This window comes from Colias eurytheme, chromosome 22, assembly GCF_061535395.1.
Source record: "Colias eurytheme isolate Ceu_HAF_F1 chromosome 22, ilColEury1 Martin Lab GWU primary, whole genome shotgun sequence".
Classification (NCBI taxonomy): domain Eukaryota; kingdom Metazoa; phylum Arthropoda; class Insecta; order Lepidoptera; family Pieridae; genus Colias; species Colias eurytheme.
In genome coordinates, this window is record NC_143001.1 from 3,268,768 (window position 1) to 3,278,497 (window position 9,730).

The 9,730-nt window shown below is 31.1% G+C and overlaps 1 long non-coding RNA gene across 1 annotated transcript; it reads left to right on the top strand.

Moving 5' to 3' along the window:
• The first annotated feature begins 3,414 nt into the window (after nucleotides 1–3,414).
• Nucleotides 3,415–4,424, top strand: LOC149898606 (uncharacterized). The gene is made up of 3 exons (XR_016458050.1): nucleotides 3,415–3,977; nucleotides 4,104–4,165; nucleotides 4,240–4,424. It is a non-coding gene; the product is annotated as an uncharacterized LOC149898606 (long non-coding RNA).
• Nucleotides 4,425–9,730: the final 5,306 nt, after the last annotated feature.

Genomic DNA, 9,730 nt, shown 5'->3' on the forward strand with positions numbered 1-9,730 from the left:
GTAGATTCGATAAAGCAAACACAGAGGAACTTCATAGCATAATATAAGTAAACATCATATAAATTCAAAGACAACATAAAATTAGTACCTTAAACAATTTGCTTACTAATGAATGAATTACGATGCAATCGTAAATTCATTGTCGATTGAAATTCGCGCAATTTGACAAATGTATGTTGAATTTAACACGAATCATGTTGAATTTACTTTAGCATTAGTTAACTTTGACATGAAGTATTTTTATCTTATAAAGGTAGTGTTAATAAATTATTAGTATGGGTACAATTTTCAAATAGATCATAATTAATAGAGTAAAAGAAAGGCACGCTAAATCTCATGAAATTATTGTATTGTCACCGATCGTTGATAAAAGTACAATGTTTAAGTCAATCTGTCCGTTTAAAATGGGTCAAACTAATGATTTTTTGGATTTGGTTACATAAAAATATATCAATTACATATAAACGTAGTAGTGAAACTAACAAAAGCGTTTTAAAAAAATGAAAAAAAAAAGACGTGTGGCACTCGGGGACTACCGTGGTAAAGATATTGCATGCTATGCCTTCAAGCCACACCTCCGCGCCCGTCGGAGTGGGGAGCGTGAGGTTTTTTTCGTTACGGAATTTCTGGATTCGGTCCCCGCGCTCAAGTCCCGCGATAGAAGCTATGCAATAGCTTAAAAAAAGGTTTTGCAAACACACTTCATACAGGCATATTTTTCATACTTTCCTCTTACACTTTAATAATAAAACAGCTAAACTAATATTAATCAGCGGTTTATCTAACACTCTGTTTTTACATACAAAATTAACATTAAAAATTCACAAAAGGAATAAAAAGCCTAATATTCGAGCATTAGTCGCCAAGTATGGCTCTCAAATGTATATCTAGTTAAATTGCCTTTACTTGGCTCAGCGCCTGAATATACGAATATATGAGATCTTAACTCCTTAGATAAAATGCCTTGATGTTAAATGGGTGTTTGGAAGTGTTGAAATATTATTATAATGGACATCTTTCGATTAATTACAGTTTTGGTAAATCTTCTTTATATATATAAAAATGAATCGCAAAATGTGTTGGTAAGCGCATAACTCGAGAACGGCTAAACCGATTTCGATAATTCTTTTTTTATTATATTCCTTGAAGTACGAGGATTGTTTTTATGTAGAGAAAACGTAAACATGTACCACGGGCGAAGCCGGGGCGGACCGCTAGTCTTATATATAAAAATCTTATATATAAAAATGAATCGCAAAATGTGTTGGTAAGCGCATAACTCGAGAACGGCTGAACCGATTTCGATAATTCTTTTTTTATTATATTCCTTGAAGTACGAGGATGGTTTTTATGTAGAGAAAACGTAAATATATACCACGGGCGAAGCCGGGGCGGACCGCTAGTATTTTATAATATTGTGTGCAAATAAATAGGAATGAATTGGTCAAAAGTGCAGTGTTCGAATACACTATAAAAAGTGCAGGTGTGCCGAGCACACGTGTCAGAAGTGAAACTTCTTTGGCAAGATATAAAAGTTACCAAAATCGTGACGCAACCTTGAAATTTTACTCTCAACCCGGCTAAAGACGTTTCACTTCAATAATACTTACGCTAATACACATTTTCTCATTGAAAATGAATATCTTTAATACATAACGGTTTCTCTCACTAAGATAATTCTGTATAATGAAATATCATAAAAGCTTATCATAAAAGTTACTTCTAATTAATTTCAATGTTTCTCGAAAGATCACCAAACAAGAAATGTATTTAAATACAGCAAATACAACTTTAGACTTACAATATCCCTTTTTAAGTTAATATATAATATATTCTTTACAAATCAAATAAATTTTCATCTTAAACTTTAATAACATATCTCAAGCGTTATTCTTCTCTAATTACAAGAGGCCCTACTAAAGGGTCAAGGAGGAAATCCGACAATATAGACGGCCATTTGTAAACGTCGGTCGTCCCATTTACATTTTGCGTCAGCCTGCCCTTAACTAGGCAAGGTGTGGTGCTTTGCTTGCTACGGATAGTCGAAGAAGATGATTTGTAAATACGAATGTCTTAGAATATAGTATATTAAACAACCATTTCAAAAATGTGTTATTTACACTTTTTTTACATTTTACAGGTGAACCTGTATATACTTGTGTTATATTTTATTGGATGAATAAGATTTAACCAAGGATTGAAAAATCGGCTCTTACTGGGAAATGTGTCAAACTGTAAAAGGTGTTATTTTCATTAAATGTTGATCTTTGTGTTATATTTGGATTATTCATAGGATTTATGTCTAGTAATAGCAAAAATAAATATGTTTGTCTTAATCAGTACCTAGTATCTTAGTAGGCACTTAAGCATAGAATAAAAAGTATTATTCCTATATTTAAGTTTTACTGATGTTTGTCAGTTGTCTATTGCCGCTGGTTTTATTAGGACGAGTGTAAAAATAAGTATAATATTATCTTCTATAGTGTGTTTCGTAATCTATTTTAATGTATTGGAATTATTAAATTTTTGGTTATTTTACTTTGATATCAATATTCTTTGTGGATAGCATAATTAAATAAAATTTTCAAAGTTTATCATAATTCCTACATATCTTATTATATTTAAAATTAAAATGCCAGGGTAATAAAACTCTACATTATCCAATATTAATGTTTTTTCCTTTTTAATTCGACATTATTATGATACATCGTTACATTTGTGACAAATGACATAGGAAAGGTTAAATTCATCAATCAAGTCGGGCTTTGTGTTGCAATACTTGTATAATTTATTTATTTTTGCCGAAACTACTATATTTATGAAATTTTTATATAATAGCTTTTCAAATTGAGACATATATAAATTAACATAAAGGTAGATTAAAATGCTAAAAGTCTTATAAATTTAAGAGGATTATTTTATTATTTAAATTATGAATGAATTAACTAATTAATATATTATATAATAATTAATTTGAATTTTGTATTTTACTTAATAAAAGCACCTTTTTATAAACAGCAAGAAAAGCATATCTAAGCTTTCTTTGATTTCAATCATCTTTATTCTTTTTTCTACAGAACTCTACATTGTTTAACATAAAAAGCCTACAACATATAACCGTAAAATCAACGAACAAACAGCAATTCTAATCTTCTTCAATATACCGAGAGATTAACCTTCCTGTCCCCGGGATGACCTTTTTCACATGTGTTAAAGGAGTAATATATCAAGTATCATGAAAGGGAAATTGTCTCAAATTGAATGTACTATACCTTTATGTGTATGCATGTTAACAGGGTGATGTTATACCATGTTATACTATACAGGGTGTCCCACTATTGGTATACTAAGCGCGAAGGGACTTGTAGTTTTGCATACCCTGATCACGTAAAAAATACTTAAGGTGATGAATTAATTTTTCTAACATTTACGGCCCTTTTCAAACCTTCGTAATTTTTATATTATTAAAGTTGTCGTGATGAAAATTCTTGACAAGAAAGTTCAATAGTAACACAATACGTCTACCGTTTTAGAAACATGATTCCATGATATTTTCTCGATAGAAAATAAATACAAAGTTATCATTGTTATTTTTTTTTTAATCTCTGGCATCTTCAAAATAACAAACGTAAAGTTACGACTTTTTGGATATTAACTATAAAATATACAACCTATACGTCTACCGTGTTAGAATTTTGAAATATGCGATGGTTTTGAAATAAACAAGAAATACTTGAAATTAGCGCGCGACCAGCCAATATAGCGAGAGCCGCCCTGTACCTTCCTACCCCGATCGCTGCACGAGTCATTCCCGCTACGGCCGTCACACGGGGAACTTGTGTCGCTCGCGCAATCGTAAAAAAGGGTGACAACACGATAAGACAAAATGAGACAAATGGGGACAATAAAGAAAATAAGAAGAAGAAACATAAAGGTTGGAGGAAAAAGAATGCTTACAATTGGAACAAATTAATGAAGTAAGTTGGTTTTATTTTAAATTTGATGATAATTGTATTATAGACGATGTTTGATATGTACCCCTGTTTTAAATACATAACGAATGTTTAAGATTTTTTCATTTATAGCATAAATAATCTGTTCAGAAATCCGGAATCCAGAAGGAAAATAAACCCACTGATTGTTCACAATGTGAATCCACTCCTTCGTAAGTACCTTTATTCAGTCAAAAATGTATGTTATCAAAGCTCTACTGGTTTTATCGCATGATTCCATTTTTAGCAAAAAGCAACAAAGTGCAAAGAAATAAAAAATCATGGTGAACTTAGTGGAAGTATGGCGGACATAATATGGAACAGGAGCTCATTGGAGTAGTATTATATTTAAAAAAAATACGAAATAATTTCAAGAATTACATTTCTTAGAAGGTGGTAGATAAGTATGTTGTATAAAGAATTTGATGTTGATATTTATTTCATTTATACTTACTACACCTGTGCGGGAAATTGCTTAGTAATAAAACAGGTTTATATTCATATTTACATAGTAATGTGAGTTTTCATTTCGAAAAATTTTGTGTAAGTATATTAAATTGAGTTCCTGGGTGATCTGGAAACACAATTGGGCCCGGAAGATGGCGCTGCAGTCACTCCTCCTAATGACATGAACCGATTTGGATGAATATTTGTGTGCACATTTCATTTTTGTGGGATGATTGGTTGATTCTACTAATATTATGTATTTTTGTTTTTAGAAAGTAAATTTAATTTAATGTTTATAATATTATTTTTACATTATTATCATTAATATTATTTTACATTATTATTGGTATAAATAAGCCAGTGTTCGTCTCACATTGCTGTACCTGCCTACCTACCCTACCAGGGCCTAACTTTGTTCTGGCTATTTTATTTTGATTATTTGTAATGAATAATTACAATTATAATAGAGTGCAAAAAATAAATACATGCGTCAATATATTTTGTGTTTTTTTTAAACAATTTTTTTATTTAAAAAAATATCATTCCGACCGCGGCTTTGCCCGCGTGGAATTAGATTATATCGTGAATCCAGTCTAATCCTAATAAAAAGTATCCTATGTGTAAATCCAGGCAATTAGCTATATTTTATCAAAATTGGTAATGTAGTCTTGACGTGATTAAGTAACAACTAACAAAAAAATATACAAATTAACATCCAAAGTTTCGCATCAGTTTTACTGTATTAGTTATATCTTCCACTCTTGACTTTGACTGAGAAGAATTAGGGTTTATAACTTCTTTCAGAAATATTACCTTTCATTTCTGGGCATGACGTAATATCTACGTCAGCATCAAATTCTAATCCATTCAGTAGTCCGCGTTATTGATTACCATTTCATTTTTTCAGAGTAACAATATTTTTTGTTATTTTAAAGATTATTTATAACCTGTATTATGTTGTAATAAAGTAAACATTACGAAATAATAATAATTATTAATAATGTCTAAGTAGTTGTTAAAAAGAAGATTATTTGTTTATAAGCAAGAAAATAAAACCAATAAATCAACAATTAAATATATGTATAACAATATTATAACTGTATGACGACTCCATACATGTTTGTCCCGAGTCGGCCAGCGGCAGCGCGGCGAGTTTGCAAGAATGACTTCGCGCACACCCGCGTTCGCGATAGCGAGCTATTAGACTCCGCCCGCCAAGCAGTAGATATTTTTTTGTGTATCGTCTTAAACAACAAAATTATATCAAAAAATTTTTGCCAAATTTTTCCTGAAAATCCCTGTTTTCTTCTCTAGCTTCGTGCAGCTGGCATATTACGCTTCGGTAATATGAGTATTTTGTCTATTAAAACATAATCTTAAACAATAGGTCACGTCAAGTTGGACGGGTTGCTTGTTAGGGGTGTACACATAGAGTTTTAAGAATTCGTCTATTTGAAAAAAAAAATGTGTTTGGAATTTTATAAGTATTTTTTACGTACTCAGCGTATGCAAAACTATAACCTCCTTTGAGCTTAGTATACCAACAGTGGGCACCCTGTATACGAGTAATACTAGATTTTCGCCCGCGACTTCGCCCGCGTTTTTAAATAAAAACCGCATAGTTCCCCTTCCTGTGGGATCGGTATAAAAAGTTAGCAGCCGGCTATTCTGGGTCTTCAGCTACCAAATTTCACTGTAATGGTTCAGTAGTTTTGACGTGAAAGAAAAACAAACATCCATTCATCTATCCATCCTCACAAACTTTCGCATTTATAATATTTTATTATTGTATTTTCATACAACTTTCACTTAAAATTATGAACTGAACAAAAATTCTCATTTATCGCCGTCAAAATCACAGATTTCATAAGAAATAAAAAACATTTATTTAAAACAACACCAGTACATGGACCTTCTAAGAAGGGACATGACAGGCGAAAAATTAAATTTCAACTCACAAAATAAAGTAATTATTGTAGTCGGAATTGAAAATATTCTTTCGTTGTTATGGCGAAAATATCATGGAATATATTATGGAGAGCGAATTTTTAATAAAACCACTTGCATCTTTTTATTACTTTGTCTTTGAAGTTTATGCATATTTAAAGAGGCATAAACTTCCAAGACAATTATTTAGCCAGAAGTTTACTGATATTATAATGCGACAGTGTATGTCATTCTTTCACATAGGAATAGAGCCATTTTATGGTGTGATTTTTGAGTTAGGAGGCTAGAGAATGACATAGGCTAGGCCTACTATTTACTACCCTATAACACCTCATGCCCTTAAGAATCTTGGAATACGCGGGCGAAGCCGCGAGTGGAGAACTAGTATTATATATGTAAGTATACAATTGTTGTATTAAATTATCATTTCACCAATGAATGAATGTTACGATATTTATTGAGTTTTTAAGCTTATGCAGCAAACAATCGAAAAAGAGAAAAAACGAGAGCTAAAAATCTACATTTTATTTAATCCATACTAATATTATAATTGCGAAAGTAACTCTGTATGTCTATCTGTTACTCAATCACGCCTAAACTACTGAACCAATTTGCATGAAATTTGGTATGGAGATATTTTGATACCCGAGAAAGGTATATAGGCTACCTTTTATTGCGAAATATGTACCACGGGCGAAGCCGGGGCGGACCTCTAGTTTTAAATAAATATTACGTAGAATTCTCGATCAAATTTGACCTTTATCTAAATATAGTTAACTCGAATAGAAATAGCGAAAGCAATATTGAGCCCATATCTGGAAAGATAAAATATTTTTTGCCAGCTGTTTTAACGGAAAAATATTTATTACATTTTTGGTCTGTTTTAAATAGACAAAGGAGAATGGGCATTTTACTATGGAAGCTGGGCCTGAACCCTTGAGTTGGACCAATACACATGAGATATTGTTTTTATAATAGATCAAAACACATAGATAACGGGAAAAATATATATAAAAAAATAATCAACCGGGTTTTTGTACAGTCACATCAAGTTTTATTTCTTTGTGTATAATATTTTTTGCAGTAAATAACTGTTATAAGACAATGATAATATCTTTATGTTACTCCAATTCACTTTCACTTACAAATACGTACTAATCTTAAGCCTTCTAATAACCGAAATACACTAATATTATGTTTTGTAACAGGTACGCTATACCGTGTTTATTATAATTCAACGTAGTTAGACGTTTTTTGTGGTTAAACTCAGTCACTCCACTGACATTTAGATTTATATTTACTTCACTCGAATTAAAAACACCGTTATTGTGCGCAAAATAATAGTCAAATAAATAAAACTTTTTGCCTTGACTGTACAAGAACCCGGTTGATTTATTTTTTTATTTTATTTTTTTCATAAGGTATGTGTAATGATCTAAGTATCACAAAAACAATATTTCGTGTGTATTGGTCTTAGCCCAAGTTTCAGGCCCAATTTGCTCATTCTCCTTTGATTTTCAAATACATGCGTCAAAGTTTTAAAAATCGTTATTCATCTTTCATTAATTTATATTGTGTAATACTTTAATTATTAAAGTAATCTCAATTTTAGGCCACTTGTAATATATTGAATAAACGAAATCAAAATATTTTTGAAATCGGTTCAGTGCTAGATTACAGTTTTGAATAACCTAAAAAGTGTTAGTTCTAAAAACAGAAAGCGATTGCATTTTCAATTGCATGAACGGTAAATAGAAATTTGGAATTCGATCCGGAGACAGCGGACATGGCCGCTCATATCGGAACGGACGTCAATCTAACCACATTGATTGGGTGATATATTACAGATGGTATATGTTTTTAATGTTAAGTTAATATTTGTTATGTGTTATTTAGTAAATTGTACGTAGATTAGGGTATTAGTAAAAGCAGCCTGACAAACAGACATGTAGACACAGAATAACCGATCAACTATAGTTGTGTAGAGCTTATAAAAAGCTTGCTGAAAAGCTCAAAATAAACTCCTATAACCTTTTTAATAAATTCTATGTAATGCCCAATGTTACTAACACTTAACAATTATGTTGTCCAACTTAATTTCTTTGGACAATGATTTTACAAGATGTCTCCTTTCCAAGATTTAAGCAGTGCTGATGTAGTCATTAAACAGACAAATTATACAATCAGTTCAATTTTCTCGTAACATTTTACAAATAAACGTACGAAATAGGAACTAAATGGTTTTTACTCCTCCCAAACTAACTATTAAAACCATATCTCTACACACTGAAAACCATCCCAATTAAAACCCAAAGCAATTCAAAAGCAAAATGATAAGGCAATCATTTTTAATTTGCGGCACTTCAAACATACGTCATAGCGACGAATGTTTTTTTCATTGCGATACTAATAAGCGTCAATCATTGATTTATCCAACGTTCTCTGACGAATGGTTTTGCAGTAAATAAAATTGCAATTTTGAAAGTCAATATTTCATTCCATGTTTGTATGCGTTGTTAATGAATGGATTTAAATTGCTTTGATTTTTGGTTTTGTAAGGTGCAGTTGCTTCGTACGCATTCATTTTGATTCAGACTAGGTAATTAGCTGTTGCTTGGTTTTCGTACTTGGTCAGTATTTAGAATTTGAAATTAAGGCGCACATTTTTAATTTTTTCTTTCATATTTTTCTATCTATTAAAAAAGCTGCTTCAATTTGTGATTCTCGACGAAGGTTTTAGTATATAATTTATTAGGTTTTAGACAAAGCGGGCGAAGCCGCGGGCGGAAAGCTAGTGTTGAATAATAAAAATGTACTATGTAGTATGTAGTACATCTATAATCTACGTCTTATTGCAACAATAGCTACTTACAGATCGTGCGGGTTTGCTCAGCGTACGAGCAAATAGATTTAAGCGCTCAAAGCGAATTAGAGCTTTTGCAAACAAAATAAATCGTTTTTTATAGAATAGCTTTGCAAGCGGTTTTGCTTTGATGACGGGATTTATGGATAAAATTCCTTCTAGATTATATTGTTATGTGTGATTAGTTACAATGTTTTTGCGTGTGTGTGTTTAATAGATGGTTACATGTTTCATCGATAGGAAAAATATTAGGTTATGAACAATTTTTGTTACGCACAAAGTGGTAATCTTTATTAAATTTAAGCATTTGGAGCTTTACCAAAAAATACATTATTACTAAAATGAAAAATGTAAATTGAATTTAGTCCGTTCTATCTTTATAAGAATCTATTTTCCGAGTACACTTCTATAATTTATATTCTCACACGTTATATTCAATTAGTTGTATAAAATACACAAATAAAATTCCACTTTTATAATA